At 42.7% G+C, this 16,355-nt stretch overlaps 1 protein-coding gene across 1 annotated transcript in view; it reads left to right on the forward strand.

Moving 5' to 3' along the window:
• The first annotated feature begins 1,158 nt into the window (after window positions 1-1,158).
• LOC126187597 (5-formyltetrahydrofolate cyclo-ligase-like) overlaps window positions 1,159-16,355 on the forward strand; it is an 89,689-nt gene continuing 74,492 nt past the window's right edge. Inside the window, exon 1 of the mRNA XM_049928784.1 lies at window positions 1,159-1,226. The gene's annotated coding sequence lies outside the window, so the exon portion shown is untranslated. The remainder of the gene's footprint in view (window positions 1,227-16,355) is intronic.

The following is a 16,355-nucleotide window of genomic DNA, read 5'->3' on the forward strand; positions in this document are numbered from 1 at the left end:
AGTATATTAGATAACATAATTCTGCAGTTAAATGCTAATAATTATTTCCGTTACGTGAAGTGCTCGGACTCTAGCAGATAAGCGCACCTAAATATCACGCGGTGACTAATACCGTTCGCCAAGTAATTAATGTATAACGGTCATATTTCGCTTCTTTCACCAACGTTACAAACTATTACGAATTCACCATTGATTTCTCTTATTACTACGGATTCATTTGTTCATATACCGTCGAGGCTAATGTGCAGGATTGCAGCCGGCCGCTGTGGCCGAGCGGTTCTTGGAGCTTCAGTCTGGAACCGCGCGACCGATATGATCGCAGGTTCGAATCCTGCCTCGGGAATGGATGTGTGTGATGTCCTTACAACAGTTAGGTTTAAGTAGTTTTAAATTCTAGGGGACTGATGACCTCAGATGTTAAGTCCCATAGTGCTCATAGCCATTTGAACCAGTTTTTTACAGCATTGCACGTCACGCTAGAGTAACGTATGCCTGTACCTTCTGTGGTAGGTGCTGGTGTGCGTTCCCAGAGTGTAGGATATCACGCGTGGACAGCGTGAAATAAATTGCGCATATTCATTGACTGGAGTCATCATAACGGTTAGCAAATTTATTAACTGGATAATGGGGGGGGGGGGGGTTCTAGACTGTCCGCAGCAATTCCTGATTTATGTTATACCAACCTGTGCTTGTTAAATGTGCTGATTTTATATCGATGAAATGACTGCAAGGTAGGTTTTTGACTACTGTTCCAGCTGTTTATGATACAAGCTTTGTTTACTGTCACGATCTGGTGTGTATTGTGCTTATGTTAAATGTTAAATAAAATGTGCTTATGTTCAATAAAATTCTGCTAAAATAAAGTACATAGTACTGACGATTATACTCCGTAATACGCATTTAACATATAGGCCTAACGTCGCTTTTATTCCTTATTTCAGTTAAATACCTGGCACAGTTTGACAATATCTCACCACGCCTTCACCAATTGATAAAATACCTTTCTCACTTTCAGAATTATTATTCTTCCGTTGTTGTATATACCAGACTGAAATATCTTCAGATAGCACTTCTCCTCATTTCTCTAGCAACGAACTTCTTCCAACAACTTGCTGCTAAAGTATCGATACTCTTACGTTCAAAGCGATAAGTATCGAAGCTTCGATATAAGCTTGCCGGTTACTGTGCTGAGGAGCATTGGCGGTCGGAAGTGTGTGCACAGTAATGTAAGTAACAAATGATAGACTTTTCTCCCTACTAAGAGCACAAAGAGCCTGTTATAAAATGTAATTTCCTGCTATGTGCACCGGATACTGTGTACTAACCACGTTTCTGTAACTTATATTCTAAGCAAACATGAATGTGTTTTGAAGGTTATGTCTGCAGCTGCCCAGCTGAGCCGTGTCAAGCGAGCAGTCAGTGCGACCTTCCTCCGCTAGATAGCGCGGGCTGTACAGTTTCTAGGGCGACGGAGATAATTTGCGGGCGTCAGATCAACTGAACTCGTTTTATTCTTTATGAATTACGGAAGCTCGAGGTATAACGTCACATCTACAACGATGTCATTTTAAACGACGCACAAGCTGGTGTAGATCATGGATGGGGAACGGAAATCGGCCTTTCCAAAGAAAACATCTTGGCATTTTCCTTGAAAGATTTACCACTTCAACCTCTCTATGTTCATTCCGTACAAACCATTGAAAGATTTACCACTTTCAAAATCTCTATGTACATGCTGCACAAACCACTGTCAAGTGTTTGGCAGAGGATACGTCCCATTTCGCCAGTTAACTAGAGCTTTTCACCGCTACAATTACGTACGGAACACGGGAAGAATCTGTAAGTGCATCTATGCACGATGTAATTAATCTAATCTTGTCCTCACGGTTCCTATGGGAGTGACGTGTAGGGGATTGTAGTATAATTCTAAAATCAGTATTTTAAGACGGTTCTTCAAACTTTGTAAGTAGTCTTTCTGGGGATGGTTTCGGTCTTCTTCAAGACTCTGCTAGTTCAGTTCTTTCATCATCTTTGTGACACTCCCCCGTGGGTGAAACAAATTTTTCAGTATCTCCTGTTAGTCCTGTCTGGTGCGGGGGCCCACACACGTGAGCAGTATTCTAGGCTGATTACATTTCTCAACTATTTTACCACTATATCGAAGTCTGCTACCTGCCTTTCGGATGAATGAGCCTATGTGAACGTTCCAGTTCATGCCTCTACAGATGTTACGCCCGGGAATTTCTATGAGTTAACCAATTCCTTCTGTGACTGACTGATGTTATAGTCTTAGAATACTACTTCTTCGTTTTGTGTAGGTTTAGGGAAATACAAAAAGCCTAAATGCAGTTGGACGGATGGGGATGTGGACCATACTCCTTCGGAAAGGGAGTCTAGTGCCTTCACCAATGGACGAATTGCTTTGTTTTTCCGTAAATCTAGGTTTAGGGAAATTATTTCTCGTTATAAATATTTTAGCCTCTTATTATCATCTAGCTGTAAAAGTTAATCCTGCATTAAATGCACTTCACTTTTGAAATCAGAAATTAAAGCACAGAATTATTGCCGGCCGGAGTGGCCGTGCGGTTCTAGGTGCTACAGTCTAGAACCGAGCGACCGCTACGGTCGCAGGTTTGAACCTGCCTCGGGCATGGATATGGGTGATGTCCTTAGGTTAGTTAGGTTTAATTAGTTCTAAGTTGTAGGGGACTGATGACCTCAGAAGTTAAGTCACATAGTGCTCAGAGCCATTTGAATCACAGAGTTATTCAGATACGAAGTCCTCGCCTTAGTTTAAAAACAGCAACACTAGATTGTCTCTCCCGCTTATCCATGTTACCGCGCATCCACAAACGCGTTGCTTCCTGAAGGCGGTAAACACCGATCACATTAGCTGCCTCTTCGTGCACCTATAGTTCGTAAACAATGTATAAAGCTCTGATAGCTTGTACGGAGCCATCAGACTTTCCGTAACATTCCATAGATGTTAAAAAGGGCAAGGAGAGACAACATAACTACGGTTACGTGTGTCAAGTGGTTCACATTTTCTACTTTGACCTTGAGTGATTTTGAAGTTCCTTTTACATGGCATTAACTTAAGGCATACAGATAACTGTAGTTTGAGTCCCGAAACAGATTGCTGTAGCTGTTTTCTTAATATTAGTGCTTCTAAGCTAAAATATTTATAACGATTACCTTAACAGCCGCTTCCTCCGGTCCCTAAGATATTTTTGCCCACCTTATACCTCTGCGCTGCCAGATGACGATTGATTAAATTAATTTCAGTAAATTTTAGTAGGTATGGAAGGAATATTGTGACAGTTGCGGGATAACTGCAGAAGTTTTCTAGTCAGTGTTCAACTGCTTGTTTCATCATATGCCACATTCTTCCTGTTCCGGAGGAGCATAGTTCTTTCCCATATCGATTAACTGGACCTACGCTTTTTCTTTTTTTTTTCTCCTTTTAAATATTTCTCGAAACCGGTCAACATAAATGCCATAATGTTTCTTTTGCAAAGTCCAGCTCATCATATCGATTCGACGTTGAAGAGGGGAGGACGAATTTTGCATTTCCCATTATCAAATCGTCACTAATTACGCAGGAAAGCTAGATCATATCGACCCTGATCTCTAGCTTAAAAAGAATAAAGATTGGTATGAGAAGCGGCCGAAGTTTTGGTTGAGGTGATGATTGTAGTGATCCCCAAGACCACCTCTTGCATCCGCACCTCTTCGAATCTCAAAAGATTATCTGTTATCCACTTTCTTTAGTGTATGGCTCTTTTTCTTTAATGAAACTTCTCTCGTGTCGGGAAGTGGCTCTTAAATTTATGCAATCTATACTTCGTTACAAAATTCGATGGTTGCCCTCCGTTTACAACTAACGTCGACATTTCAGATTAGACAAAGAAGAAAAACGGACAAGTGAGAATAGTACTCGCGCTCTCAGCGTCTGGTCGAACTTAATTGTGTACATAGGCATGTAAAGTTTTGATGACTGCATTCACTCAGAAGATAAAAATTTTTATTTTGCTTTAGTATTGGACATGGATTTCAACGTGATACCTCAAACCGATCCTGAGAAAAAAAGGTCGTAATAGACAGACAGAGAGACAGACAGACAGTCGTAATGCAAAGTAGTCCTAAAAGGGTTTCGTTTTTACCGAGTGAGGTTGCATCCATGCAAAGATAAATGTCTTGCGCTTCGTGATGGAGTATGTGGATACAAGAAAACATTTCTTCAAGAGTGGTTCCTTGACGAGTTGGATGAATTTTACTATCCTGCAGGTAGAATAGACAAAGAAGGAAGATTTTTGCCTATAAAAAGAAACAGCTGCTGAAATTCAAAAATATAAACCTTAAGACGATGGGAAGAATAATCTAAGTTTTGAGTGCGACTCTTGGTGAGCACGAAATGTGGATAGTTTATTTATTTATATTTATTTCTTTAACTTGATTAAATTAGGGCTTTCAAGGCCTCTCTTACATGGACCAAGGTTTTACTCAGTATTTTTTGACAATGTAGTTATTGAAGTAATGATAATAATTTTAATGTGAATGATGCTAATAAAATGGTATTACTAGAATTAAAAATGAATATATATAATAATTTCTGAGACAGCAAGTTCTGACGGAGAGAAATTTGAGCGTACTGCACTAGCTAAGATCTTCTGGAAATAAGTGACATCCGGTTGAAAATGGGCATACTTAGCTGTAATTAGTTAACGAGTGCGTACAGGAACAAAGGAAGACATTACTGTTGCTTAAGTAGATTTGTCACAACCTACATAATCAAGGAGTTCATTACACAGTGGATCTCTGCTACTGAAAGGGATTTTTAGAAAGCGGCTGAATGATGGGGTAGAGCAGAAAGTATTTTTCTCTGATGGGAACGAGTGTTTGTGCTCTGTTGTTCAGACAAGAGCTTTAAGGTCGAGGAGAGATACGAAGGGCTGTTTACGCTGATAAGTCGGCAGAGGAGACAGAGTGTATGACAATCTCTGGGGTCGTCTGCACAAAGGCTGTGTAGTACTGAATGAGATGGCGATGTAGGATTAAAGACGTCGAACGTCACAGATATATGTGGTGCAGGTGGTCATCTCCTTCCAGAGTCCGTGAGCTTTCATGAAGAATACCTTACGAGATAACATCACTGTAATCAACAACTGGCAGTGCGAGCATTTATACCACTTTCCTTTTCAGAACAAAAAGGACAGCTAGATGCTCAGCACAGTTTAAGTTTTCGTCAGTGATTACTTGTGGACTCCTTGCTGAGAAGGAGAAATAGTTATTTGTTAAATTCAGGGTTAAAAATGAAGGGTATTCCAAATATTTCGGGCTAATGAACCTTGCATGACCAACTACGATTTCTTGGATTTTGCTGAACTGACCTTTAACTCTGTGTTTCATGTCTATTTTGATAATGCACATAAATAGCTGTCTTCATGTTTATTGATTTTTGCACTCATGTATGACTGGAAGTTGTCAGCATACATGTGGTATTTACAGTAGTACGAGATGATGACACAGTCAAGTACTGCCAAGAGTGTAGGACCTAATACAGAACTCTTGGAGGACGCCTAATGCAATCTGTCTCCATTGCGACGTTATGGTGCCGCACATGACGCGTTGTTGATGCAATGTCAGATACGAGCGAAAGCAGTACTCGGAGAGGAATTTAGACTGCAATGTTTGGAAAATAAAACATCGAAATCGACAGAGTCAAAAGCTGTGCTAAAGTCTCAGAAGAACATTAGTCACCTCCGTTCTCTACGAGGAAAGCTGCAGGTCATCTGTTATAATAATCGACTAGTAGGTTGTCTACTGTTAAGTAATTGGTGAGTTGGTCGTGGACTGGAGAGTATCGGAAGAATGCAAATAGGACGGTAATCGGACGGTGCTATGGCCACGTCCTTTTCGGGTAGTGCTTCAGTTCCTGTTTTCAGACCGTTAATCAAGGCGTGGCTGAAGACCTCTGTTATTCTAGGCAATGGACATATTGTAATGTTGGTTACCAGTGACTGTACAAAATCAGGTTGCTAGATCGAATGAGGAAGGAAATGCCCTGGAAAACGTCAAGAAGAAAAAAATACCCAATGAAGAACGTAATAAAACGAAGAGAATGGATGGCCCCATATTACGTAAAACTCATTGCTAACGACCGTAGCTGAACGGATAAAAGAATAGTAAGGCATGCCTAAATCGTCGATGATGAGAAATGCAGCGGGTGTACTGAAACGGACTGGAGAACTGAATCAATCAACCTTACGGATGATGACCAAAACAAAAGAAGTAAAACCTCCCATTAGACGAGGATTTCGGGCAACATGAATGAGGTACAGGGACGGAAAAGAAGTCTATGGTATCCACAAAACTTGGTTGAGAAATCATCGTAATGAAAATACAATCGCGTAGGCTTCCGCGGCCAGGACCAGCTGACATACCTGGGTCTACTGATGATCAGTAGACGCAGGGGGCCACCTTGTCATAACGTAAAAAAACTATACTGGAGAAACCAACGTTGCGGGAACGGTCACAGTGACGTTATTCTGGGTCTAATGATGATCATCGGTAGATCCAGAAGAGAGCTACTGTAGCCGTGGTTTCTGCACCAGAGTTTTTTACATTGTTATGCAGCACGATGCTCAGAAAACTTATGTCATAGTGAATACAGTTCAAAGGGAAAAACGTTGTGGGTGTTCGGTGGATCTTCCTTCCGTAGAAAAGAGTGAAAAGTCAAGACTGACAATCTCATGTAAATACGATAATATGTATTGTTACAGTTTGTCATATATATTTTACTGCATGGTGTGAGGAAAGTTACAATTATTGGTCGACATCGAGACACTTCGCACTGAACTAGGATGGAGCAAGTACTAAACCGTAGCTCTTGAAGAAGTCACCCCGGTATTTGAGTTATTTAAAGAAAACACGGATAACCTCAATTAGGATGTCTGGACGGGGGTTTGAAATCGCTCATCCCAATTACACTGTATTAACCATTGCGCCAATTCATTCGGTCATCGATGTGCTGTAGAGCTACCGATATAGTAGTTCAGAGCATTTGAGGTGCTTACTGCTAGAGCTAAAAGAATACCGCAAACGACGGAGCCTTCAGAGACAGAGAAAAAAAAAAAGAAAACATAGGCTTACTATGACCTACAGCGGAGCAATCTTCTCAGCAGAGGTTGCTGACAAATAACCGTTCTATGTGACAATCATTAGCCACACATTCCACTGATATTAAAATAACTACCAAAATCTGAAGACTGATGACCTCTGTTTTGTGGGACCATTAAGCACCCTCATTCAATGAACTTAGACCATGCAGTGCACCATAAGTGTTCTTGCCGCTGTGGTACTCGTAGTTGAGTTCGTATGCCTATTCCAAACCGCCGCTACATAAGAATCTTGCGGCCCAAGATCACCTTCCCACCATACAGACATCGTCATTACACGGATTTCATACAGTTCACCGTGCACGGAAGTATTTAAGTACGGATTTATATTGGACAATACTGTACTGGTCAGTATCAGGTGATATTTTGCTTGCATTATATTTTTCGTCTCCATTGTGAACGTCCATAAAATGATGACGACCATATAAAACGAGACTGGAAAAGGTTGGATTCTGTCCGTAAAACTGTGTAAGCTTGAAATCTAGGAGATAAATTCCTTCTGCACTGCCAGTCCTAAAACCTTGTACAATGTACGTGACTGTCCTGTTTGAGAAACGTGGTCTTCCTCTTTTTCTCATGAGAATAAAGCGTACTACCTGTCTGTGTATTCTGAAAAATTCATGGCACGTTTTCTGCAAATGGCGCCTGCATTTAAAGCAGAAGTTGTGAAACTAATTAATATTCATGTAACCAGGAAACTAAAAACGCCCGATAAAAAGTAACGAGCTTGCTCAAATAACTCGCGTCAGTCTCCAACTGCCAGTTTTTAATTAGGTCCTTGTCAGTTCTGCATAACAAGTTTCACAATTAGCAAACATGAGAAAAGATAACTAATAGTAAATTATTCTCACTGTGTCTCTAACAGCACCAAGTAGCCGCACTGTTGGAGCACGTTAATTTCTCTACGATATTTCAAACAATTCTGATTTGATTCCTTCCCTGACGACATTTCAGTGGAGTCGGTGATCTGGTTCCAATGTTTGTGAAATCGATGCTCTTTAAACAACAAATAAACGAAAGATTGGTTATTATCGAAAAATTCAGAACAAATGAGTATTTTTTATGTGTAAAACCACAAATTTTCCGTATGCCAGGTTGTATATGTAGCTAAAACGATGTAGAATGGAATAATGATGAACTTATCAATCTGTCAAATAAAATCGCCTGTGACAGGTTAACGCAGCGCATACATTTTTTTAAAAAGAGTCATAATTCCAATGCAAACTTGAGAGCAACAGGAAGACAGAGCGGTGAGAGAACCAGTTCAGCTGAATATACGACAGCAACAGGAGAGGGTTCAGAGAGTAATCGACTAAGAAATAGAACGGAAAATACGTTGCAGAATTGAAACTAACAGTATACAACGACAAAATAGCTTCGGATAAAACGAGAGACAGCTGCTCAGATTTTTACTACAAAAATCTCTCTGAAGTGAAAACGTTCCGCGTTTCAGTTACACAACGTTCACCCCAAGTAAGTGTAAACAACGCCCACCCGGTTAGCCGTGCGGTCTAACACACGGCTTTCCGGTTTGGTAACGAGCGCCTGGTCCCCGGCACGAATCCGCCCGGCGGACTTGTGTCGAGGTCCGGTGAGGCGGCCAGTCTGTGGATGGTTTTTAGGCGGTATTCCATCTGCCTCGGCGAATGCGGGCTGGTTCCCGTATTATGCCTCAGCTACATTATGTCGGCGATTGCTGCGCAAACAAGTTCTCCACGTACGCGTACACCGCCATTACTCTACCACGCAAACATAGGGGTTACACTCGTCTGGTGTGAGACGTTCCCTGGGTGGGGGGGGGGGGGGGGTCGAACCGCACAATAACCCTGAAAGAGTGGTTCGGTGTGGGGCGGCGAAGGGCGAAGTGTACTACGGTAGTCGTCATGGGGTTGTGGATCACTGCGGCTGCGGCGGGAACGGAGCATCTCGGTAATTTCTAGGCCTCCGGTTAACATACAATGAAATACATACAAGTGTGCACAAGTTTTAAGAATTCAGATTCCTTTGTTCCGCTTCCCGTAAATGTAATATGTCTTTGAATGAACTTCTTTATTCTAAAACAATTTGCCGTTCAGTTCCATCCTTGATAGCAAGGGTAAAATTATGAATGGGATAGACACTTCAAATACTTGACTAACTTTAGAATTGAAACAACTATAAAACATTGAATCATTTACAAGGACTTGCCACGTACTATCTCATGGTCACGTTCTTTAATCGGTGTGATCAATTTTCGTCCTCATCTTTGTCCTCTCCGAATTTGTGCTCTATCTCTAATTATTTTAACGCCGACGTAAAACCTTACTTATTTTTTCTCAGTTGCAATCTACCTTTAATGTTGACTTGTGTGAAGAACTAGTTAAAAAGGATGCACGATTACATCGACAAAAACGTTTCTTTGAATGAGGTTACAGGTTACATTTACGACTTCTAAGAATAGTCCTACAGTGAATATTTCACCGGGAGGAACACGTTTTTTAGACGCCCCTTGTGTGGACTGCAAACTTGTGTGCTATGATGTGGCATTTGGTTGTGATCCCATGACTCGTCGGTTACTAGTAGATTCAACTGTAATTTGGTGAACAGCATCATTGATAAAGATTGCAGAGCGAGAGAGAATTTCCTAAATTAATAATGGGAAATAAGACGGAGCTCGTACACCAAATCACAGCACTTGAAAAATATCCCGGAGATAAATCTGTGAGGATAGCCAGAAGCAAATAACGTTCTTTGCGAGTCTTCTGTCTGCTGACTGGTCTGATGAGTCACACCATGACTTCCTGTGCCAACCTTTTAAATTCCTAGTAGCACTCCCACCCAATGTCCTCAATTATTTGTTGTATGTATATCAGAGCACATTTTTTGCCATCTACGTCTCTCTCTAGACCATTGGGTCCAACTCACGGCACGCGGGTTGCATGCGGCCCAAAGCAAGTAGCAGTGCGGCTGAAGAAGTGAGCATCTGTTACACAATCGGTAAAAAAAGTTCATAAAATTTCTATTATGGAAATTGATGATAAATTTAATATTTGCCATTTGAATTTGGAAATCATCCTCGTCTTCTTCTAATGTGCCCAGGTAAGGTTGGGACGCCTTTACTAGTCAACATGGAAAGGACTTCCTTATGTAACACACGTCTCCCATCATGTCCCTTTTTCTTGTGAGTGTTACCCACATGTACTTTTCCTAGCCGGTTCTGTAGAAAACCACCTCATTAGCCCTCTACCAGTCCACTCAAGTTTCAGAATCTTTCTGTCACACCACATCTGTTTCTTTCTGGCCTTAACTCATTCGTTCCGAAATGTGGACAAGAAAGGAAGTGACATAAAGAAATTAAGAGCGAAACTTATAAAAATTGAAACTCGTTGTGTGAAAACTGTGTGTGTTAAAACCCCATCGCTAGTACTGTGAAAGCAAGTACGAGTACTTTTAAATTCCGATTACAGTGTCTCATCAAGAATCGCCTTCGCTACCCCACTCTTAAACAGAACTTACCTGTGCAAATTACTTCTGATGTGTATGATATTAACTACTGTAAACTGCATATGATTATTTGTATAATGATTTGAAGAATGGTTGTCACTAATAGCAGAGTGGTTTTCCCGTGAAACATTCACACGCAATGGCTAACTGTTGCGTAACAAAAGAAATACCCCATTGAAAAAATACGTCAGCTAAATTTATATGAAATTTTCCTAATGAATTGTATTCCTAATTTTCTCTCAATAGATTCATTTAGGTTTTACAATAGCAAATAAATTTGCTCTACTCTGTCTGCAAACTGCGAGAATGTAAAGTGCCGAACTGCATGTACCTGTAATAAATCAATGCGTGTCAGACTGTCTTATCCTTTTTTATTCTATTAATACTGCTCCATTAACAAATAACATTTTTGTTCCTTTTCTCAAAATACAGGTCACTGACCACGCAGTAGCGCAATGCATGAAAGTGCAGGTTTTGCCAAAACTATCTTTCACTAAATATTGGGGATAAGCTTCATGAAATAATTATAAACGAATAGGAAAATATTTTGAAGTTATATTGAGTCCTGTTAATGCAACAAAAAGGAACAATGAACAGTGACCTTTCCTTTATCATAGTCACACACCATAAGAATTAGTTTTGTAAGCAGTCTTTAAATTGTATGAGATTTACTCTTTCCCTTTCTTAATGAAATATTTTGACCAACAATGGAAGGAGAAAGCTAGTTAGAGTACTGCACAAGTGGCTGATAATTCGTCCTGGATACCAACACGTTGACGCTGTTAGACACAATACACTCTTTACGCTCCAATAATTACTCGGATATCGCTTTCAACAAAATTATTGAAAACTACCTTTTTTTCCAAATGTACCGTCTCTCTACAAAATCCTCTTAAAATCATGTTTTATCTTCTGTCACACCAGGGAGCACCTCAATTGTCTGTGTGATGCCTCGATCATCGAAGCTCTTCTCTCTCTCTCTCTCTCTCTCTCTCTCTCTCTCTCTCTCCCTCCCTCCCCCCTTCCCCCCCTCCTCCCCTCCTCCCCTCCTCCCTCTCTGTCCGAGAACTACTTACCATTCCTTCGCTTACCCGAGCTCTAGTCAGTAATACTGCCATGTACCCGACGTTCGCCTTAAGGGATCGGCAACGCCACAGACACTGGAGCATCACCGGGATGTATATAAACAACGCATGGGCACCCCGGACTGCTTCGATCAAAACGACGATAGAAGTCGGGACGAGCACCTCCAGAGGTCCTCCTTACCAGGGACCCATTTGTTACATCTACATCTACATACATACTCCGCAATCCACCACACGGTGCGTGGCGGAGGGTACCTCTGCCGACTCACGTGTGTGCGACTGGATCAGCACGAATCCCTCCGCGCCCCGGCTCTTTAGGGGTTGCAAACCGACACGTCGTCTGTTCGCTCCAACGAAGCTTTGGGCCAATTCATACGCCAGCACTTAGCCGCCCATGTCAGAGCCCCGTCGGAACCCACCGCAACAGGACCTACGACTTTCCAGCGATATCCCGATACGTATCTGTCGGCGAACTATGGCGAACGCTCAACCTCCTTTCGTTAGGGATTATTGGTGACCTAGTCTTCACCTCTCACTACGTTTATTTACTGTGTGTTCCAGATGTATGGCTGTCAGTGCCTGAGAAGTATTATTTTTATCGAGAAGAGGTTTTCCTTTCTTAAATCTTCCTATTGTGGTCATAATAAATACTTGTTTTTGTTTACCTGTGTGTTATTATAGCTTATCATCAGCTATATCCCCGTGGGAAAGAAATACCATAACCTCTGTACTCATGTGTTCAGCCACGCAAATGCGCTTATAACGAGAAACGTACGAAACAAATTGATATTTCTCATGATATGTACACCTTTCAAGAGCTCGTTAGAGGACCATGTTCATGCAGCTGCTGGAATATGAACAAACACAAATAGTCGATTGCTAGTTGTTCGGAAGGACACATGAGTGGCACATCTCCAGCCCTTCTCTCCAGGTGATAAGCGTCCGCAGATAGTGTTGACTAGGCGCGCAGTCCGGAACCGTGTGACTGCTACGGTCGCAGGTTCGAATCCTGCCTCGGGCATGGATGTGTGTGATGTCCTTAGGTTAGTTAGGTTTAAGTAGTTCTAAGTTCTAGGGGACTGATGACCACAGCAGTTGAGTCCCATAGTGCTCAGAGCCATTTGAACCATTTTTGATAGTGTTGACGAAGCTCGGTTGTTGTGATTCTCCACTGCCTCCCACAGTCCCCACAACCGACGTAATGCCACAAATTTTTAATGAAGTTCCCATTTTTGAGGGACATCCTCTCTTTGGAGTTGTGTGAAGATGCACTGCACCTGCGCCAGGCGTTAGCGATTCTGCTATCCGCCGAAACTGCGTTATTTCCTGCGAAGGAATGATTAATCAGCGACCCAAATCAACCCACTGTGCTGCCACGTAAATGAAATAGTTTCAGTAGAAGGATCACCATTTTCGCGTTGACCCGGTAGTCAGGGTTAAAAATTCACCACTGTGTCATTACTAATCAACTGTAACAATCTGACTTCTTTTAAAATCTAAGAACCCACTACCGCGACTCGACGACACATAATAAAATCGTAACACCTCTTGCTGTTACCTAGCGCACCTGACTATCACAGCTGATGGAAGTATTAATAGAAATTTGTGATACTCATCGCTAGGCATACAAACCACACCAACACAGTCCACATTAGCCGGTGTGAAGTGTATATTTGCGGATGCACTAATGTTCAAGAAGGAAGAAAATTCCTAATAGACGTTTCGTAAAATCCTCTTCATCTCCTTTATTGAATGACTGTTGGCTATGTCTCCAAGTTGTCAACATTGTGATACGTAAACTGAATACACTGATGAGCCAAAACACTATGACACACTGCTTAATAGCTTGTTTGTCCGTCCTTTGAACAAAATACATCACTGATTCTGCTGATCAGGCATCCAACAGCTCATTGGTAGGTTTGTGGAGGTATGTGGCATTAGATGTCTACGAACAAGTCACGTAATTCGTGTAAATAATGGGCCACTGATTTGCGTACGCCGTGACTGCCCCCGACAGAGAACCAGATGGATTCCATAAGATTTAAAACAGCCAAACTGAGACATCAACACGACTTCACTATCTGCTCCTCAAACCATTTTAGCGCTGTTATGGCTCCCAGACACGGATAATTGTGCTCCTGAAAGATGACATCACCATCGGGGAAGACGTCGAGCATGAAGGGATGCAGGTGGTTCGCAGCTGTCAACGTGTCTTCGATTACTACCACAGGTCTCTTGAAAGCGCTGGAGAATGTCTCCCACAGCATAATACTGCTCCTACCAGCCTGCGTCCGTGCTGCGCTGCACGTTTCGAGTCGCCGTTCATCTCGATGACAGCGTTTGTGGAGACGACCATAGACATAGTGTAGCACAAATGTGATTCAGCCGTAAAGCAGACACGTTCCCATTTATCGACATCGAATTCTGATGGTCCCGTGGCCACTGCAGCCATAATTGACGATGTCGTTGGGTCAACATGTGAACACGCCTGCTGCGGAGTTCCACGTTCAACAATGTACGATGAGCGGTATGCTCCGAACACTTGATGCTGCACCAGCATTGTTCTCTTTCATCAGAAATGCCACAGATAAAGCCTCCAGGTCCCACGTCCTGTGAAGAGTCGTGGACGTCCAACCATTTAGCGCCTAGTGGTAGTTTCACTGTGGTTCTACCTCTTTCCGTAGATGCTCACGACAGTAGCACGTGAACATTCGATCAACTTCTCTGTTTGGGAGGGGTCATTCCCCGTCCGTGCCTGCTGCGCTTACATACTTTCGTTACCGCGTCAAGTGCCCCCAACGCCGCCAGGTCAATGTCGCGGTGGGCAGTGGTCATAACGTTTTGGTTTTCCAGTGTATAATACAAGGTTCGTCTGAAAAGCGCGGCGAATGCTCTCACAAAACTAACAATACATGAGATACAAACCAAAAACCTTTACTGGCCTTTAAAGTAATCATCCCTAGCTACAATGCAGCTTTCACCGCATCTTAAGCTGTTGGAAACTGTCAGCAAACGCTCCTTCTACACTACTGGCCATTAAAATTGCTACACCACCAAGATGACGTGCTACAGACGCGAAATTAAACCGACAGGAAGAAGATGCTATGATATGCAAATGATTAGCTTTTCAGAGCATTCACACAAGGTTGGCGCCGGTGGTGACACCTATAACGTGCTGACATGAGGAAAGTTTCCAACCGATTTCTCATACACAAACAGCAGTTGACCGGCGTTGCCTGGTGAAACTTTGCTGTGATGCCTCGTGTAAGGAGGAGAAATGCGTACCATCACGTTTCAGACTTTGATAAAGGTCGGATTGTAGCCTATCGCGATTGCGGTTTATCGTATCGCGACATTACTGCTCGCGTTGGTCGAGATCCAATGACTGTTTGCAGGTATGGAACCGGTGGGTTCAGGAGGGTAATACGGAACGCCGTGCTGCATCCCAACGGCCTCGTATCACTAGCAGTCGAGATGACAGGCATCTTAACCACATGGTGTAACGGATCGTGCAGCCACGTCTCATTCCCTGAGTTAACAGATGGGGACGTTTGCAAGGCAACAACCATCTGCACGAACAGTTCGACAACGTTTTCAGCAGCATGGACTATCAGCTTGGAGACCGTGGCTGCGGTTACCCTTGACGCTGCATCACAGACAGGAGCGCCTGCGATGGTGTACTCAACGACGAACCTGGGTGGACGAATGGCAAAACGTCATTTTTTCGGATGAATCCAGGTTCTGTTTTTAGCATCATGATGGTCGCATCCGTCTTTGGAGACATCGCGGTGAACGCACATGGAAACGTGTATTCGTCATCGCCATACTGGGGTATCACCCGGCGTGATGCTATGGGTTGCCATTGGTTACACGTCTCGGTCACCTCTTGTTCGCATTGACGGCACTTTGAACAGTGGACGTTACATTTCAGATGTGTTACGACCCGTGGCTCTACCCTTCATTCGATCCCTGCGAAACCCTACATTTCAGCAGGATAATGCATGACCGCATGTTGCAGGTCCTGTACGGGCTTTTCTGGATACAGAAAATGTTCGACTGCTGCTCTGGCCAGCACATTCTCCAGATCTCTCACCAATTGAAAACGTCTGATCAATGATGCCCGAGCAACTGGTTGGTCACAATACGCCAGTCACTACTCTTGATGAACTGTGGTATCGTGTTGAAGCTGCATGGACAGCTGTACATGTACACGCCATCCAAGCTCTTTTTTACTCAATGCCCAGGCATATCAATGCCGTTATTACGGCCAGAGGTGGTTGTTCTGGTACTGATTTCTCAGGATCTATGCACCCAAATTGCATGAAAATATAATCACATGTCAGTTCTAGTATAATATATTTGTCCAATGAATACCCGTTTATCATCTGCATTTCTTCTTGGTGTAGCAATTTTAATGGCCAGTAGTGTAGAATCGTCGAAGCACCGTGGTCACGCGACTGCGAATGTCCTTACACTGCTCGTACGTATTTTCAACTCTTCAGCTCCAATTGTCACAGGCACCCGCTGATCATACGCAAGAACCCGTCGCACTCATTCAATATTGTCTGGAATTGTGGGCGTCGACCCGAACGCAGCTCATTCTCGACAG

Source organism: Schistocerca cancellata, chromosome 5 (genome assembly GCF_023864275.1).
Source record: "Schistocerca cancellata isolate TAMUIC-IGC-003103 chromosome 5, iqSchCanc2.1, whole genome shotgun sequence".
Taxonomy (NCBI): domain Eukaryota; kingdom Metazoa; phylum Arthropoda; class Insecta; order Orthoptera; family Acrididae; genus Schistocerca; species Schistocerca cancellata.